The sequence below is a fragment of the Leuciscus leuciscus genome (assembly GCF_965113295.1).
Source record: "Leuciscus leuciscus genome assembly, chromosome: 21".
NCBI lineage: Eukaryota > Metazoa > Chordata > Actinopteri > Cypriniformes > Leuciscidae > Leuciscus > Leuciscus leuciscus.
The window spans coordinates 10,770,267-10,786,209 of NC_138745.1; the positions used below are offsets into that span (position 1 = coordinate 10,770,267).

A 15,943-nucleotide genomic window follows, 5' to 3' on the forward strand; every position below is an offset into this window, starting at 1 on the left:
ATAATATACAATTTGTACAGTATAAAATCAATTATACAGTTGAATATCCTCTTAATGATTGGTGCACCAACATATTTTCTGGATTACAGAATATTTTACATATTTTCTGGATTTCAGACATGTGGAACAGGAGAAGAGGCGTTTGGATTATTTTCTTCCTTGAGTTTTTTTTTTTTGCTCAACTGTATGTCAGCATACTTGCTTTTTTAAGCCATTTTTTTGTAAGCCATGCTTACAGTCATATTTCTCTTTCACTCATTTTTTATTTTATTTTTTATTTACAACCAATGAAATCCATTACTTTTCAAATGTTACTGGTTCGAACTATGGTAATTTCATAACACAAAGCCTTTGACCCAAAGCAATATTGGTTAATTGTAGACATAGCTAAAGATGTAAAATGTTGACACTGTCCAAGATCAGTCTGTACACAAAAATGCTTTTGAATATAGCAGGTTTTATTTTAACATCTTTTGTGTTCTAGTCAGGATACTCAGAATTGTTTTATTTTAGGATTATTTGAATGAAAACAATTCACACTTTGTTCCATTAGTCAATTTCAAAAGCTAAGAAAACATTAACTTTTTACTTTGAATATGTAAACTGAAATTTTTGGTTTGATACTTTTAACATAATGGTCATACTTAGGTACACTTTTTCTATACTTTTTTTTTTACACCTCTGGAAATAAATAATAACGTTTACTTTCATACAGGTCAAATTTCGTAGAATATTTCGTAAGGCTCTCTGAGCATTTGAACATTTGAAACTTGTAGCCATGGAGACTGATATTGTTGATAGTAATTTGAGTCCTACTATGTCAATGCAAAAAGCTAATGAAAAATTGTTTGTTATATTTTATTGTTATAAAAGGCTCATCAGAAATATTTTTAAGAGAAGAACTTCACAGTTTAATTTCGCTAATGTTTTTAATCATGTGCAAGCTGAGAGTAGCCAGACACACACAAACAAACACACTGATCCGTCTCTACAGGCTTTTCCACCACTGATTATGCAAATGTCCCTATGCTTTCCCTTCTGTCCTGTCTGTGAAAGAATGTGTTGTCTTTCTGTAATCCTGGATGACTTTCAGTGTTGAGTCCTTTCTCTCTCTCTCTCTCTCTCTCTCTCTCGCTGGTCTCTCTTACACCCGTCTTGGCGTCGCTTCACTGGCTGCCTGTACAGTACAGGATTAATTTTAAAGTTCTTTTATTTGTTTTCAAATCATTAAATGGTCTTGCCCCGTCTTATATTTCTGAGTTAATACATCTTCACACACCCACTCGCTCTCTTAGGTCAGCCGATAAACTGCTCCTTCACGTGCCCAAAACAAAACGTAAACTCAGAGGGGATCGCGCCTTTGCTGTGGCAGCTCCAAAATTGTGGAATGACCTGCCTCAGCCGGTAAAACAGGCCACTTCACTTATTCATTTTAAATCTCTTTTAAAAACTCATCTATTTTCCTTGGCCTTTAACACCGGGAGTTGACATTTTGTATGTTATTGTTTGTTTTATATGTTTTAATTTTAACTTACTTCACTATGTATTTTATATTGCATTAGCTGTGTTGTGTTATGGTTTGTTTTGTACAGCACTTTGGGCTACTTCGGTCGTTGTAAAGTGCTTTATAAATAAAGTTTGCTTGCTTGCTTGCTCTCTCTCTCTCTCTCTCTCTCTCTCTCTCTCTCTCTCACTCTCACTCTCACTCTCACTCTCTCTCTCTCTCACACACACACACACACACACACACACACACACACACACACACACACACACACACACACACACACACACACAGAGAGAGAGAAGCATGCCTTGTGGGAATTTGGATGTAAATATAGCATAGACACTGTCACAAACTTCACTGTACTAAAATCAGATACAGCCGTGATGCTACAGCAGGAAGTATGAGTGCTGATCTGGTTTATTTGGGGTGTAGTACAGTGTCCAACATTATTTTTGCCTCTGTGCTACTGCAGTTGATCTAAATCATCTGAAACTTTTATCTTAAGACTTCTCTGACTTCTGGCCCTAAGAAGATCTGACCTGACTCTCAATGACGTGAGTCTGGATGTAATGACATGACACTTTTTTTGAGTCCAAAGATATATTTGAGAAGTATTGAAAATATATGTATTTTCAGCTTGAATGCACTGTAAATTGCTTTATCATCTGTCATATGAATAAATGTAATGTATAAATATAGTACAAAATCTGTAACCTGATCTGTATGTCTTTGGATTAAATTGCTGACTTCACTTAAATCATTCCTTAATTAAGCACAATTAGACAAGATTTCAGCAACAAGCAATTTGTCTATTCACACCAAATGCAAAAAAAAAAAAAAAAAAAAAAACGGAGCATGACATGACACAATCGATTAAAAAGAAAACAGCCCATCAGGGGTGCATTTCCAGTACAACAGCATAACTCGCTGCTTAACCACCACAGTACAATTCATCAATGAGAAATAAACTAGCTAGTCACATTTTCTGAAATAACAGTAACATGATCGCACCTCCGTCATTTGAATCAAGTTAGTTCAACAATATAGGACTGTCGTTAATGATGTGAAACGTGTCACATACTGTGGCTGTAGAGATCTGACGACGATACTCACAACAGTTTAACAGAATATAACAAAAACAGTTTTTAATCAAAAATCCCCACAAAGAACACGCAAGAGATCACAGGAGAAAGCATAGCAAAACAACCAAATTTAACATAGTTGGCTATCAGTAACCAAGGAAACTAACTAGTGGTGGGAAAATGGGAACATAGGCAACTAGAACTATACCAAAACAGAACATACATGTGACATTAGTCCCCCCTTCCGGAAGATGCATCCTTGTGCCATAGAAAAAACAGTTCAACAGAGGCGGGAAGGGGTTCAGGTGGAAGACGTGGATCTGGGGAGGGACGTAACCAAGGAGGGGAAAGCAGAACAATCCATGGGGAAGTTGAGGGAGGAAGGAGCCATGGTGGAGCCGACTGGTCGTTTGGCTGAGGTGGACTGACGGGCTCGGTGGCCCGAGGCAGAGACCGGGGATTCACGTGCCTATGTGGAGCTGGAGACTGGGAGCTGGATCCGAGCAGCAGAGTGGAGTTAACAGAGGAGAAGACGAATGACTGAAGGGAGCCAGCAGAGGAACTGGCTGGCTTAGGTAGAGGAGGCAGGAGAGGGAGGCTGGGTGGTACCATCACTGAAGAAGGAGACTTGGAGCTGGTCAGCCAGCAGAGATGCAGGAGACTTGGAGCTGGGCGGGGAGAGTGATTTAAATCCTCAAATAACTTTACAGAGACTACACCCTCAGCGGTAAGAGTATGGACGGGGTTCCAATCCATTCCCTTTAACTCCACGAGGATACCCACTGGCACGGATGGTGTTTCCGGCTCTAGCACCTGGTCAGAAAAACTGTTAGGCTCGGGCTCCGGGGCGATGTTGTGCTCAGGCGTCGGCTCTGTCACTGGCATCGAGGCGGGCTCGGATTCTGGCAGAATGTCCATGATGGGCATGTTGGATGGTTGGCTGGGCTCTGAGTCCAGAGTGGGGCTAGTGACGTCTTCTTCTGCAGCACAGATGGTGTAGGGGGAATACATCTCACCACCACCCACTCAAGTTATTCTGCAAAGCTCCCTTGTAGACCTTACACGGGCAGGATTTCCTTGGACTACTTGTTGAGGCTAGTGTAATAAATGAAATCCCTTGTGTGGTCCTCGAGGGAATACTCCTCCTTTTCCAGTAGGAGAAGAAGGACTGCAGGAATGTCCATCCTTTATTTTCTTTTGTTTCGGTGTATCATGTACTGTGGCAGTAGAGATCGCACGACGATGTAGAATTGAACAAAAACAGTCTGTAACCAAGGAAACTAAATACTGGCAGGAAAATGGGAACAAATGAAACGGGTATAGGAACTAGAATTTACCAAAACAGAACATGCACGTGACAACACGCAGGTGGTGGAGTAATGACTTCTGCCAATGAATAGATTGCAATTAAAGTCAAATTACTATAGTTAATTTACGCAAACAACAAAAGGCTGATCATTAATTTCATTATGCAGTATGCAATTCAATGCCCATATAGATGTAGTTTGTTCATTCAGCAGCTTTCTCACCAATGTAATTTCTCAGAAATGCTGCTGTAACAAACATGGCATCTGAGGACTACTTCACTGTTTTTGTTTCCCATTATTTTCCTTTATTTTACGCTTGATTCATTGTGGGTTCCTCCTTACTCTGTGTTCATTTATGCACATGCACATAAAATACATTCAAATATGAATGACATGTACTGTACTGCATGTAATGTCCTGCATGTTAGCTTGCTTATTGTGCCCAAGAGCATAATCAATGTTAGTCCACATCATATTAACAAGAAACTATGCTTCTAACCACAGGTCGAGAGTTCCAACTACACAAGTTTGCAATGCTGTTTGTGAATGTTTGTTGGAACTATAGTTTGGGGAAACACTGAATCATTTAACTGTGTTGATAACAACAGAATAACAACAGAACTTGTGATCAAAGTTTGCTGTTGCAACACACTGAAGAGCTTAAAACTACATACACATATTTCCATGACTTCCATGATGCTTCACCAGATGCTGTTTTATATGGTTTACTTGTGGAACTTGAGGGATTTGCCATTTAATATGTGATTCTAAAGTTCCACAGTCTCTCCTTGTCCATGTTTAAACTTTAATATACACGAGGAGCACTACCCTGCTGAAAAATCCAGCGTAAACCAGCATGGATTTCATGCTGGTCTAGGCTGGTGTATGCTGGTTAGTGCTGGTCCAGGCTGGTTTATGCTGCTATAGTGCTGGTCTAGTTGGTGGACCAGCATATTCATGCTGTTCTCAAGTAAAACGGAGCTGGTGAAGCTGGTTCACCAGCATGGTCATGCAGGGTTGAGTGTGAGTAGGCCAGCTGTCTGTATGAAGCAGTGTTTTGGGGACAAGCATTGTTTTTGCTTGCATATTTATCAATTTAACACATTAATGAAGTAAAGGTAACACAATATAAGGTTAAACATATGATTTATTGAATTATTTGATTATAGCTTGCCTTATAAATACCTAATAAAAATGCCTAATAAAGGCATAATCATTAGTAATAATCATAAGTTTGTTCAATAACAGGAATTATGAAAAGAGCTCCTTTCAATGCGATCAAACTTGATGATGAAAGTTCAAAACTGAAAGTTGCCGCTTTTAAAGACTTTTCATATTCATTTGGGAACTCACACATGTCAAAATCCAACAGTCGGTCACTGATTAAAAAAAAATGCACATAGTAAAAGGTGTGTTATTGCAGTCAGGAGCATGAAATATTGTCGACAATAGTGATAGCATGCACATTTAACAATTGAAAATGAATTCAACCAAAGTCAATGGCCAAGTGCGCAAATAAAGGGCTTCAACAACATTTGTACATGTACCATGAAATAAATAAAACCAAACTGGTTTGAAATAAATGAATATGGTAATGCTGTTTTTGGAGTTGTTTTATCATCCTCTGGTGAGATATTGATTTTACATGCAGTTAATTTCATCCTAGGCTAGAGAGTTCCTGGGACAAATTGTTCCGGGTAATTTTGGTGGAAACGCAGCTTTAGTAAGTTTCATGTAAGGAGGTTCAGGTGAAGACCAGGCAGTTAATTTGCTGAGCGCTGATTGCTTCTTTTGTTGGAAAGGTGTGATTTACTTTACTAGAGCCGACATATTGGGCCTTCAACTTTCCCCCATTCATTGTAAAACCAGTGGTCAACACTGGTGCGTAGAATGAATGGAATCACCATCCATCTTAGAGTTCTCTTGTAAATTTGTCTTTGGTGTGTGTAAGTCAACTCATCATCTCTGGGTTTGAGTTTCCATCTCTGTGTAAGGCCACTCCTGAATGGTGAAGATCAGGTGAAGGATCACTCTGAGGCTCTCGTAAACCTGCCAAACAATCAATTTTCTGTATCTCTCTTCTCTCATCCATCATTTGGCCATTCCCTTCAGAGACAGGCAGCGAGATGCAGGAGTGAGAGACGAGAGCTTCGAGGCACTCTAAATCTCCAGCACCCTTTACTGAAGAATCAACCGCCAGAGGAGAGAGTTCTAACTATCAGCATGATCTTTCTCTGCATTCACTTTTTGTCCACACCTTCCTCCCAAGTGAGGATCTTCTGAAAAATTTGAGAAAGAATGAGAGAAAGAAAGAGAGATGGAGTTAAAACTTTCAGAAAGGGGCCAAAGCAAACAGTCCGTGTGTGGATGCTGGGAACATTGATGTTTGCACAGATCTGTCGAGCTAGAGTTTATGTGTCATTATGTCCCAACATGTATCATAGTGCTCATTTGTAATGTTGACACAGGTGACACAAGTGGCACTATTAGCGGACACTAGCACAAAATCTTTCTCTTTCAGATCAATTACTGTCATGGCAAAGCACCAGTATGAAGAGAGTTTTGCTGAACACGTTAGTCATAGTTAAACTGTCAACTTGTTTATAGCTAGCTTTCTGAATGAGATTTGTTACTGCCACAGTAACGTTACATATGGCTGCATTTTATGTATAGTGAGTGCACTAGCATTCGATTTTGCGTTTGTGTACTTGTGTAAAATATGTTTCTGGCCTAACACTGACTGTCCTCTAAGCATTTGTAATAATTACATAATGGAAAGTAAAACATCTGTTGTGAATCTGCAAAAGACATCTGCAGGCTTTTTCATTTAAAGGCCTTGAAACAACTCAACAAAAAATTGATTGTGCTTGGGCTTATTTGATAAGATCACAAAAATGATTTTATCTTGATACTGTTTCAGATATTGCTAATAGTTAAGTTAGTACAGCATACTCAAAGCTACAAGAGAGTTTAATAGTACATGCCAAAACTATCATGTGGTTTTGGTTAGCTATTTTGTTGACATCTATTGAACCCTTATTAGAAACTATTATTAGGGTTCATTCAAAATATTCACAAAAATCTAACCTAAATAGTTGAAAGAAAAAAATTCTTATCATAAAATAAAAAAAAAATTCTGAAATATGTGTATTTTACAATTATTGCCACCCCTTCATTTAATACTTTGTGCAACCTCCCTTTGCCAAGATAACAACTCTGGAACTTCTCCTAATGCATAATAAGATTGATGAACATTTGTCAAGAGGTCTAAAACCATTTCTCCTAACAGAATCTCTCCAGATCCATCCATGCTTGTCGACTGTTTTCTTCAGCTCATCCCACAGGTTTTTTATGGGGTTTGGGTGAGGGGACTGCTATGTCAATGGCAAAACCTTCATTCTGTGGTTAGGGAACTGTTCTATTGTTTATTTTGAGATGTGCTGGAAGATCCAACCACAGCCCAGTTTAAGCTTCCCAAAAGGGACATTCAGGTGTTGCTTTAATATCTGCTGGTACTTGATGTTTATGATACCGTGTATCTTAACAAGTTGCCCAGGGATCACACTATACGACATGGATCTTATAAACTTGAGTACGACATGCATGTAGACTGTACAATGATGACACATATTGAATCGTAGGCTACAACACAAGTTACTATAGAAGAATAAAACGTCATCAGTACGCGCTAGTGGTAAACAAATAGAGCAAGATGAATCGCACTTTGGCAATTACAGTTTTTATGTGCTCTGAAAAAAACAGGAGGAAGCGACTGAGGCGAATATGGACGCGGTCATGGCTAGGGAAAAGAGACCAACTTAGCATGCCAGTTTTGCAAATGGAGCTTTAGGTAAGTAGTTTTAAGTTTTAGCGCCATGTTGTGTTGATCAATACACAATTTCATGTTGCATTTTTATTGGCTATTCAGTAGACGTAGGTCTTAGCAGCAAACACATTGTGAGATGATAATGCTAAATTTCTGACACTTTCAGAAAATCTTTGGTCGCAAGACCGTGACAATGGCCATCTTTGAATCTCTCTCACTGTATGACGTAGGACCACCGTTTAGGAGCCACGACCACAGAAATCACCCAGGTCCACAGTGTCCCAATATGAAGTGAACCAGGGACCTTACCAGTGCCCACATTTGTGTACGCAGTATACTGATTCACAACCTATAGATCTTGGGAGCTCTTTGGAGGTTGATCCAAACCTACTTTGTCTTGATCCAAATTTGCAAGTTGATCCAAACTCTGCAGAAAGTTGGCCCTCCAGGATCAGGACTGGACACCCCTGTCCCTAGGTCTTCAGGATCACTATAAACTTCCAGGTTGGAACTAAACCCTGCTCCTGGAGAGCTACCGAGTTCAGCTCCAATCCCAATCGAGCAAACGTGAACCAGCTTATCAAGGTGTACAGACTTGCAAATTACAGACAGGTGTGTTGGAGCAGGTTTGGAAATGAAGTCTGCAGGATGGCTGCTCTCCAGGAGCAGAATTGGACACACCTGTAGTAAGCAATTGAGCTATCCTCACATGTTTTCTCATGGGAATTCAGCAAAGTATTGTTTTGTTTGAGCTGCCACTTCATTGCATGTCAGTCTATTTTTGTTATGGCATCAAAATCAGAACCTTAAAAAGATTTGTTTTACAGTAATTATAATAGGAATTCTTTGTGGAATGAAATCTGATAGTATTGACAGTATTAAATAAATGGCAGTTTGTGGATGTTTGGTCAATGGTCACAGCCTTTAAATCAAAAATAGATAAAGTCAGGGTTGTGTGAGTGTGTGTAAAGTGTGTTATTCCAAATCGTTTAGATAATTGAAGCATTTACACAGTGCGGCCGCAAAACGAGTCATCTGGTTTGATTTATGGCAATATTGCTTTAATTAGTGAGTGAGTGTGAATGTGTGTGTATTTTTGTGTGTATGTGTTTGAGTAGAAGAGAATCCAGCTGCCATTATGTGTGTGTGGACGGATAACACAAGTATGTTGTATTGTTGGGCTTTGTTTGGACTTGATACGGTGGATTTAGTTTGATGATGGTTTGGATTTGGTTTGATGATGGTGCCCTGAGTTTTCTGAGCTCATGTTTAGGAGTTATATTTTCACTCCAAAAAGAAACTGTTTGCAAACAGAAAGGTGTTTTGATAATGTGTAAAAAGCTCTTTGGACTTTGAAGGTTTTCAGTGCCTGCAACATGAACAATGGATTTCTCTATTCACTGTCAGGCGGTGTTCTGCATCTATATTTCTCGCTCGGTTCTGCACATGCTATATGTCTTGCTAATTGAAAGCAGCTTTGAGTATGTGAGTGCTGATAGATGTGTATGTGTGTGTGTGTGTGTGTGTGTGTGTGTGTGTGTGTGTGTGTGTGTGTGTGTGTGTGTGTGTGTGTGTGTGTGTGTGTGTGTGTGTGTGTGTGTGTGTGTGTGTGTGTGTGTGTGTGTGTGTAGACGGTGCACAGACAGTGTAGACATAGCTAATTTTCCTTCATCCGCATGAGGCTGCTCACTGCTGGATCTAATTGACCCTCCGCTCCTCATCGGCCATCTCTCTGTCCTTCGGTTCCTCCTCTTCATTCATTCCTTCTCTCCCTCCTCCCATCCCCTTGTAGCAAGAGGTTATATTGTAGAAGGGTTTGTATATCATTTTTGTGTTTGTAGCTATTTCATATTTGTGTGTGCTTTAATAAGTAATACATTTTCTCTCTAGTTGGGTTTTTACATACAGTATAACACACATATAAGCAGTATGAATGCATTTTTTTTTCCCCTCTCTCACTCACAGAGCTCCACTTCAACTTTCCCAGTCTCTTATGGGACTTCAAACGCTGTGGGCACTGTTAGGAAGGATAATTTATTTTCTGTAAGCCTCTAATTTATTAGATTGAAAAATGAAACCACAAATCAAACAGATATTATTCCTTCCAGCTTTAGCGGGAAAAGGTTAAATCACTAACATGTCTAGATGTGGAGTTCTTAGAGGACGAACAGAGTAACTCCGTTCTAAATCATTAAAAGGAAGAAATGTACGATTTTTAAAGAGACCTTGTTTATAAGAAATCATGTGCGCTTATTTTGATAAATAACCTTTTTTCCATTAAATACCATTCGTTTTTAATTATGTTTATTTCAATGCAGAGCCAGTTTGCATTTCTTAAGTAAACATTATCAAAATAGGCTGTTTATTTCTAAAGAACAATGAGTCGAAAAGAGTTTGTGGAAGAAACTAACGTTACAATTATTAGTGGACCACAGTGGAAGAAATAAAATTACAAAAGTAAACTATAATGACCCCTTGAAGATGAACTGAAAGAAAGTTCAACTGCAAAGAAAGAGATAAAGACAGAAGAGGAGTATGTGTGGGTAAAGAGGAGATTGGGGACTATGGGGAAGACAGGAGGAGAGGAGAGAGGGAATTCTGTCAGTAGATAAATTAAACAAAGGCAGCAGCATGTGATGGGTCTCACAGAGACCGTCTGTGTGTGTGATTATGAGAACGTCCTTGTAGTGTGTTTTTACTCACTGTATGTATGTGTGAGGCTTTTTTCTTCCCAGAAGAATTAAACTGCCAAGACTTAAACTGTTGGGACAAAAAAAAAAAAAAAAAGAAGCTAAATAAACATACTAAATGTCTTTATTTAAAGGGCACCTATTATGCAAAATTCACTTTTACATGGCGTTTGACCATAAATGTGTGTTGGCAGTGTGTGTACACATCCACCCTATAATGATGATAAAAATCCACCCAGTGCTTTTTTTAAAAAATCCCCATATATTATAAGCACTGTCTTAGAACAAGCCGTTCTCAGAGTCGGGGAAATGTGACGTAGTTTTGCACAAGCCCCGCCCACGACCTTTTGACTGACACTGCAGTTTTAGCATAGGCCCGCCCTGAGTGAGCTAAACACAGTCCAACATTGTTTCGACGCTGGAGCAGATGTTTTGTTGTTGGATGTAAGAATGAACAGTACGGATCAGTACCAACTGTTTGTGACCCAGCCTATAGTCTCCGGAGCGATAGGCCTAACGTTACTGATCACGGCAGAAATGAAAGTGAGAGACAGCTCATCGAGTCGTTTTACGGATATAAAGTTTACCAGTTTATTAAGCTCCCACTGAAAAGGTGTGTATATATTTGTTTACTGTTGTAACGAGTGTTTTGTGTACTTCGTTGTGTATTTTGATGATATTGAAAGGGAGAGAAAGATAGTTTATGGATAAGACTTTAATGCACACTTATACTGTGTTTATTTAGATCTTACAGTGATTCTCTGGAGTAAAACTAACACTTCATCTTTTGTGTGATGTGATGTACAATAAACTTAATTGAACTCATCAGTATATTTTTGCCCATCATTTGTAACGCGGTCCGCTACAACAGGCTTGTACTAATAAAAGCAAGTTATAACCGTAATTAAACTAGACTATACTTGCTCTATTTCCATACAGGATATGACTCAGTATGCATTATTGTCCAACTCCGGGTCGAAATGAACACTGCCACTGAGAGTTTCTGTTTTAATATTATCATTCCATAAGATGATATTGTCCTGCCACTGAAGCGCGAGCTCGTGAAGCTCCGCCCTCTGTGCCGGCAGCAGCAGTTCATTTGCATTTAAAGGGATACACACTAAAACGATGTGTTTTTCAGTTTGGATAGCAAAAGTTTGTGTCCATTTTGTAAAATATTAAGAAATGTCACCTGCATGGTAAAAGCAAGAATAGGCTAATGCCAACAAGGACAAAAAACATGAAAAAAAAACTACATAAGGTAAAACAAAAACTACATTAAATATAGATTAGTTTATAAAAGAATGCTAATATTTGACTTAATAAATATAACAAATAAATAAGAATTTTTTGTTTGCATTGTACTATAACATTTTTGGTACTGTTTTGGGTCTTCATTTCATATATATTGTGTATATAGATGTAGGGAAGATGTAATATGTTTCTCCCAGCCTTAGGGGGGCGCTGTGTTCTATGAGTGTTTCACTGTGTGAGTGAGCCCTTCTTCACATGGGTGGAGCTGTTGTTAATTCAGTTCTATTTTTCCTTGTGAAAAGGTAAGATGTTCTCTGTTACATCTATTACATTTCTTTAATTATATTGGTCATCCCATGTTATTTGAATAAATATATTGCTGTTAAAGATGTTAACTAACATATTTGCGCAGTTATTTGCGACGGATGGTTTTGTATATTTCTGATATTATTTAATGGGTTTTACCTTCCATGTGATGGGGTATATTTTTCTGTATATTGTATTGTGTTTAACATTTATCTGAGTATTTTGGGTTATAGTCTTTGTATGTTGGATGCATGTGACATTTAACATTAATTGTCATATGTGGAAAGTTATTTGTCCAGTCTTTGAGAACCCCTGTTATTGAAGGTTTAATATAACTGCAGCTAGAACTGTATTGTTTCGTTTTGTGATATTGTATGCATTTTTATTTTTGATATTAGTAACTAATAGTTCTATTTTCCTTGTGAAAAGTGGCTGATGCAGAAGAGCCCAATAAATAAGCTTCACTGCTGTGACGACAACGATATTTGTGTCCTCCTCATTCAACCATCATCCAAACACAACGCAGAGCATTTGGGGGAGCACACAGACGAAAAGGGTTACATATATATAGACTCTACCACATGCGTGCGCGCACACACACACACACATACATACACACTGTCAATAGAAGCTTCTGACTTCTGAGGACACCACACCCATAATGAATCTAATCACAAACGATGCAAACAATGATCGCAAATGATCGTTAATTGTAATGCAAGATGTTTGTAATTTATAAACACTATAATGTCAGTGTGACTTTTGATATACTCCATGTCTCTGTCACTTAGTAATTTATATTTTTTTATATCATGCTATGGATTTTTCTTTTTACTGCTTTTATTTTACCGCATATATTGTGTATATCATATATTGTGACAATAATATTACTAAGTGACCAAGACAGGAAGTATATCAAAAAGTCACTCTGACATTATAGTGTTTATAAATTACAAACATCTTTATCGTTTCCGATTAGATTCATTATTGTGTCCTCAGAAGTCAGAAGCTTCTGACCGTGTGTGTGGTAGTTGGGTCATTTACTGTCGGGTCAGTGTATATATATATTTTCCAATATTATATTGGGATATAATATTATATTCCCAATATATATTATATCTATATTTTCCAATATATATATATATATATATATATATATATATATATATATGAAGTGCCATCTGAAATTTTCTTCTAGAATGATCATTTTTATAAAGCTTGTATATTTAAGTTAAGTAATTTCACTTAAATGACAATTAATAGGTCATTTGCATTGCCATTTAAGTGAAATTATTGAACTTAAATATACGAGATTGATAAAAAGGATCATTCTAGAAAATGTCAGATGGCACTTAGAGGCTTTTGCATCTGAACTCTTCATATATATATATGCATGTATAGCACACCTAAGACTGAAATAATCTACAAGAAGTTTGGGGGGAAGAAAGGAAAGGAAAAGGTGAGGAAAGGTGACCTAATTGCATTATTTGCTACCTAATTGCTAAATGCTTTTACAAAAAAAAAATTATAAATTGAGAAAGTAGCTAGCAATAATAGAAATAAACACATTTAGTGAGCAAGATTTTTCAAGCTACCATTAGATCACACTCTTGGAAATAATTTATGCAAGTGGAGCTGTCCAAGCAATCTCTCTCTTTTGCTCCTGCCATCTTTCTATCTCCAGCCAAAGGGGATGAATTAGGGATGACAGAAGAAGAGAAGGGAACAAGGGAATGGAAAACAGGAGGCGGGTTAAAAATTGATTAACGTAATTATTGTGCTGGTTTGATTTAGTGTGGTGGTTTTTCCAGAGGATGCAATTTTTATTTATTTTTTTGGTCCCCATGAGGAAAACAGCTTACTAAGTGATTTGGAGCTTACGGAAATGCAGAAAGTTTTCTGATGGGTAGGGTTAGGGGATAGAATATACAGTTTGTACAGTATAAAAATCATTGCCTATGAACGTTCCCATTAAACATGAAAACCTACGTGTGTGTGTGAGAGAGAGAGAGAGAGAGAATAAGAACGTTCCCAGAACGTTCCTATACATACAATTCACTGCAGTTTTCAATGCTAGACGCTGTAAAAAAACAATAACTTTTATTCCTTTTACACAAATTATGATTACAGGGACAGATAATTGAATAATAAAGACTTAATTTCGTGTGGTTTCTTATGTTATGATCTCAAAACACTTTTACCGTTGTGCATAATTTGTAATATAACGCAGACATTTGCATCACATATGAACGGATTGTCCGACGTAGTAAACTTGCTTGGTTGCTCACCTGGTACAGTATCACACTTGCAATGCAGGGTGCTTAGAGTCAAGACACTTAAAGGAGAACTTGGTAACTTTTTTAACTTAATAAAACTGTCTAGAAATCATTTGGATGGTTAAACAACCTGTTCTGGTGATATTGGTGACTTTCCCCGCTCCCCCCAGCGTTCCCAGGCGGAAAACCAACCTTGCAACTTGCGCACTGCCGTCCCGGCAAAGTGAAATTGGAAGTCTCGTGAGAAGCGAGAACTAGAACGAGAACGAGCGCGAAACACAAATTGCTTTACGGCAATTCGACATAAACACACACGCATGTATGATGTATTACCAGATTACCCACCTCGGTAGCTATTTTTTACAGTCTATGCTCGGTAGACATAGCTCCACACGATACAGTTGGCTTGCTCCGATCAAAACAAACGCACATGAGCAGCGGTAGAGAGGGGGAGGAGGCCGCCGCAAGTGAGTTTTTTACGACTGTGTTGTGAAATATACGCCCCCCCCACAGCTGTAGGGGGAGCTCGTGGGGAAAACATGCGACAACAAAAGGGAAAATCAGCGAAGAAGTGACTAGAGTTCGCTAGAGTTACCGAGTTCTCCTTTAATAAAAGAGCTCAAAGACTTGTAGAAGCAAACTAAAATGGTTAAAATGGTTATCTTGGTTTTAAGAGAAACGTTAGTTCATGGTAGTTTGACAGGAGATTATGCTCTATCATTTTTTCCTCCACATTCACACTCCAGACATTACACAACATGGTGAAAATTATAAAGAGAGTGTGTTCATCATGTTGTCAGAGCGAGAGTGTGTGTGGGAACACAGAGCGTGTTTTCATGAGGATGAGTAGATAAATGATGTGCTTTTGTGTCACACATCTAATGGTGAGAGGTCAGCAGTGTGTGTGTGCATTGTGAAAGGTTTTTTGTCTAAACCTTTGTGAGCCCTGTCTGAATATGTGCTAATGCTGCAACTCTTACCCATCGTGCTGCACTAATGTAACTCCTAAAAGTCTGAAATATCAGAGAGATGCATAGAGAGAGAGACAATAGTCACGGCCAGAGGAATGTACATTGAAAGGGTGTGTTAAAGTGATCTGCCTTTCTGTGCTGGCTATAGGGAAATTCTGCAGACTGGATTTAGAAATGGTTAAATGTGTTAAAGAGAGCTGAGATCACTGCAATTGTGACCCTGGATCACAAAACCAGTCACAAGTAGCACGGGTGTATTTGTGGCAATAGCCAACAATACATTGTATGGGTCAAAATTATTGATTTTTCTTTTATGCCAAAAATCATTAGGATATTAAAGGGATACTTCACCTCTGGAAAGATGAATGTGTATTTAAAATAGGTCATTTATGTAGAAGAAATGTGAAATTATTTTTGAATTTGGAGCTTTCTAGACTGAGAAAAGCCAGAAAATGTATTTTTGGCTCATGTGGATGAAAGACAACAACTCCCAGAATGCACTTGCTTCGCTGCCCTAGGAGGCCACTCCCAAGCCACGCCTACCGGTAAGAGAGAGCAGTTTAAAACAACAAGGCTAGGCTACTAGTGAGACTCCGTGACGAGTTTGCCCGGGATTTCGAGATCGCCCCCAAAATGTCCGGGATTCGGGTTTTGCGTTCTACAGTTGCCATTCATTATGTTTACTGTGGCGAGCAGGACGAGACTGAGGGCCGCGGGAGAACAG

General features: G+C 38.5%; 1 protein-coding gene and 1 long non-coding RNA gene across 5 annotated transcripts in view; both read left to right on the forward strand.

Annotated features, from left to right (window-relative positions):
* Positions 1-15,943, forward strand: part of raraa (retinoic acid receptor, alpha a) — a 197,207-nt gene that overhangs the window by 131,992 nt on the left and 49,272 nt on the right. The window lies entirely within an intron of this gene.
* On the forward strand, positions 1,161-11,791 carry LOC309485458. The gene is made up of 5 exons (XR_014201201.1): positions 1,161-3,105; positions 3,136-4,767; positions 4,919-7,898; positions 7,966-9,247; positions 9,354-11,791. It is a non-coding gene; the product is annotated as an uncharacterized lncRNA (long non-coding RNA).